This window comes from Palaemon carinicauda, chromosome 13 (assembly GCF_036898095.1).
Source record: "Palaemon carinicauda isolate YSFRI2023 chromosome 13, ASM3689809v2, whole genome shotgun sequence".
Taxonomy (NCBI): Eukaryota; Metazoa; Arthropoda; class Malacostraca; order Decapoda; family Palaemonidae; genus Palaemon; species Palaemon carinicauda.
In genome coordinates, this window is record NC_090737.1 from 130061469 (window position 1) to 130066468 (window position 5000).

Below are 5000 nucleotides of genomic sequence, written 5' to 3' on the forward strand. Positions count from 1 at the left end.
ATATATTTATGAGTGATATATTAATCTGAATGAATATCTTATTGATTATCATCTTTTGATGGTATTTTGTTAAGCATTTCTAAACAGAATTTGACGAAGAGGAGCTTTTAGCATTTGTTGGAGAGTTGGTAAAGTTACCCCACAATGTAATGTTTTTGTAGTAGCTCAAGTCCCACTGATTACCGCCCAATATCCATAACTTCATATTATCTAAAGTTTTTGAACGTCTTTTGGCAAAACGTCTTAATAAGTTTGTCGAAGGTAATCATCTGTTCCCTAGTTTTGCAATTTGGTTTTCGTAAAGGCCTTGGACCATATGATGCCCTTCTTACAATCTCCAATGCCGTACAGAAATCCCTTGATTGTGGTCAGGAAGTTCGTAAGATTGGCCTTGATTTTAGTGCTGCCTTTGACCTTGTTAATCATGAGGCCCTTGTTTTAAAACTCAGACAGTTGAGAGTGGGTGGGTTGTTTCTTAGCATCATTATTGAATTTTTAAGTAATAGATCGCAAAGAGTTGTTGTTGATGGGCACCATATTAAGCATAGGAATGTGATATCTGGTGTTCCTCAGGGTAGTATTCTTGTCCCATTACTTTTCATACTATATACACATGACATGTGGTTTGGTCTAGAAAACAAGCTTGTTGCATATACAGATGATGCTACTCTCTTTGTATCATTTCCATCTCCTGAATGTAAATCTGGGGTTGTTGAATCCCATAACAGAGATCTAGCTAAAATTAGTGCATTGAGCAAATTATGTGGTATGAAGTTGAATTCTAACAAAACTCAAAGTATGATTGTGAGTAGGTCAAGGAATATGGCTCTTTAACATCCAGATCTCAGCATTGATAGTGTTTCTTTAACTTTGTATGACTCTTTTAAAATTTTAAGTGTGATTCTCGACAGCAAATTTACTTTTGAGAAACACATTAGGTCTGTGTCTTCTTCAATTGCACAAATAATTGGGTTATTGAGAAAGTCTTCCAAGATTTTTGGTGATCAATCTTTTCTGTAGAAGTTTTTTAATTTATTCATTTTATCTTGTTTCGAGTACTGTTCGCCTGTTTGGTCTTCTACTGCTGATTCTCATCTTAATTTACTGGACAGAAACTTACGGTCTATTAAAATTCTTATTCCTGATCTAGATATTAATGTCTCACACCGTTGTTCTATTAGTTCATTATGCATTTTGCATAAGATTTTTTTTATAATTCTGACCATCCTTTACATTCAGATCCTCCCGGACAGTTCCATCCTGTTCGTAATTCAAGGTATGCAGTCAATTCTAATAGTCAGGCCTTCTCCATCATGAGGCTAAATACTAAACAGTACTCTAGAAGTTTTATTCCAGATGTGACCAGTTGTGGAATGATATTCCTAAGAGGGTAGGTGAATCAGTAGAACTTTAAAAGTTCAAACTCGCAGCAAAAATTTTTATGTTGACCAGGCTTACATAAGTCCTTTTATAGCTTATAAATCAAATACCTTTTTTAAAGTTGTTAATGTTTTTAAAAAATTTTATTTTAATTTTCATTACCATTTATATCGTTTATTTATTTCCATATTTCCTTTCCTCACTGGGGTATTTTTCCCTGTTGGAACCCTTGGTCTTATAGCATCTTGCTTTTCCAACTAGGGTTGTAGCTTACCTAATGATAATAATAATAATAATAATAATAATAATAATAATAATAATAATAATAATAATAATAATAAGCTACAACCCTAATTAGAAAAGTAGGATGCTATAAGTCCAGGGGCCCCAACAGGAAAAATAGCTCAGAGAGGAAAGGAAACAAGGAAAATAAAATATTTTCAGTACAGTAAGAACATTAAAATAAACATTTCCTATATAAACTATAAAAACTTTAACAAAACAAGAGAAAGAGAAATAAGATAGAATAGTGTTCCTGAGTGTATTTTGTTTTATACAGGATATTCACAAGTAAAATTTTAGTTATAATCTATGAGAATTAATGCTACAATGTTCAGCTTCCTAACATCTTCTGGTCCTGATTATCCCCTGCAAGATTACGGCTGATTTAAGTTAGACGTCAAAGTTATAATTTAATCAAAGTTGCCTTATTCCCTGAGCAATATTCATTACATAACTTGAGAAAGCTGTAGCTTCACTGATATTGCTACGTCAATGCATCGGGTCTTGAAAATTTATCCTCTCTCTCTCTCTCTCTCTTTCTCTCTCTCTCTCTCTCTCTCTCTCTCTCTCTCTCTCTCTCTCTCTCTCTCTCTCTCTCTCTCTCTCTCTACGTCAATGCATCGGATCTTGAAAATGTATCCTCTCTCTCTCTCTCTCTCTCTCTCTCTCTCTCTCTCTCTCTCTCTCTCTCTCTCTCTCTCTCTCTCTCTCTCTCTCTCTCTCTCTCTCTCAATATTGCACATATAAACAATGCCATTTCCTTAGTGATACAGAAAATATTTTGATTTTTTTAAATGTCGAAATTATTTAATATCTGATAATATTTTGTAATGTATTTTTTTATATTAGAGAACGCTTGGCTGTCTTATATATTTCAATTACAACTGTATAGAAAAAATATTTCTTTAATAATGAAATAGATAGATGCTGTAATACTGTGACTGAAATATATTTCATGTAAATAAAAAAAGCATTTTTCTCTCATCCGACAATTCATCATTAATCCTCTCTTTTTGACACCAACTCCTCGAGCGTTTATCTTTTATTTTTTTTTTTTAATTCGATTTATGTTTTTTCTTATTTTGTAGTTTGATATAAGATAAGAGTCACATTTCTGTTTGTATGAAATGGATATACAGAAACAGAAAAAAAGAATAATAAAGATATCGCTTGTCAATCTTAGCTATACTCCTTATTAAAACACAATAATTACTAAAATTCTAATAGGAATTCTGGCATAATGGAAGACAACCTACCAACATCTATATACGAAAGGAATCGTTTTTCTACCATATCCAATATCATTACAACAACAAAAAGAACAACAACAACAACAAACAACAACAGCAGCAGCAGCAGCAACAACAACAACAACAACAACAACAAATGCCTCTGTTTCTATTCCACTCCAGGACAAAAACCTCAGACATGTCAATTCATATCTGGGATTTGGCCAGTTTTCATCACCACGCTGGCCAATAGCAGATTGCTGATGCCCTGGGCTTTTCGTCCAATCGCTCACAGCCAACCAACCTAGTATGGTTGGCCCTGACTAGTACAGTTTCACTGATCTAGATGACACACAAACCCTTTCCCCACGGTAAGGTATCCCCACTCAGAAAGGGACCATTTTATTATAAATTAACAGAGTGATTATGTAATTTCACAAAACCTAGCTATAGTTTATTACAATTCGTTAGAAACATATGCTTATCTACAACGTTAAATGCGAGGAACTCTGTTTACGAAAAGGATTACGTCCCGAAGAAGCGTGAGCTCCTATTTGCACAGCTTGGCTCTGCGTATGATTTAAACAAACTGTTTTGATGTTCCGGAAGTCTTACACATTTAAGGTTCCTTCCGTTACGCAATTGTTCATGCAGATTGACGTGTCTGTATGATGATGTTGTTGTTGTTGTTGTTGGCTTCACTGTCATGGAGTGGGCTGGTCACAGTATTGAAAACTAATTCCCTTATATACAAAAATACCCACACAAACAATAATATATATATATATATATATATATATATATATATATATATATATATATATATATACATAAATATTTATATATATATATATACATATATATATGTACATATATATATATATATATATATATATATATATATATATATATATATATATATATATATATATATATGTACATATATATATATATATATATATATATATATATATATATATATATATATATATATATGTACATATATATATATATATATATATATATATATATATATATATATATATGTACATATATATATATATATGTATATATATATATATATATATATATATATATATATATATATATATATATATATATATATATAGATATATATATATATATGTACATATATATATATATGTATATATATATATATATATATATATATATATATATATATGTGTGTGTGTGTATATATATATATATGGAGGTACCAACTCTCTTAAACTTACAAAAAAGTATTTGCATGAAACGAAAAATTCAAATTGCGCAAAGGTACTTTCTTTACAATTTCCTCGTTCGCTCTAAATATTACATATAAATGGACAAAGGTAGTTATACAATAATGAAAACCTTATGTACCAACTGTGTGTCACACGATCGTACATAGTAACGACATTTCATTTTGTGTATATATTATGCTTGTATCTTCGCTCTTCCCTCGCACTAAAAAGAACCTGAATAAACATGTCTGTTTTTCTCACCGGTAACGGTGTCGGTTTTGAACATGAAATTTCCTGTTGCCTTGAGCTTTTGTATATAAAGGAGAGTGCTCTATAATAAACTCACTCAGTTGCTTTCATCCTATCTTTAAGTCACAACCTTCTCTCGCACCAATGTGACGAGCTGAGAGAAGGTTGTGACTCAAAGACAGGATGAAAGCAACTGAGTGAGTTTATTATAGAGCACTCTCCTTTATATACAAAAGCTCAAGGCAACAGGAAATTTCATGTTCAAAACCGACACCGTTACCGGTGAGAAAAACAGGCATGTTTATTCAGGTTCTTTTTAGTGCGAGGGAAGAGCGAAGATACAAGCATAATATATACACAAAATGAACTATGTACGATCGTGTGACACACGGTTGGTACACTTACGAAGAACACGGGGATTGGATTTGATATGGAACAAAAATCGATCTCAAATTAAATGACATATATACCTACAATTTCACTTATCCTCTCTCTTTCTCTCTCTCTCTCTCTCTCTCTCTCTCTCTCTCTCTCTCTCTCTCTCTCTCTCTCTCTCTCCTCTCTCTCTCTCTCTCTCTCTCTCTCTCTCTCTTCCAAAATAAAGACTAGAAGT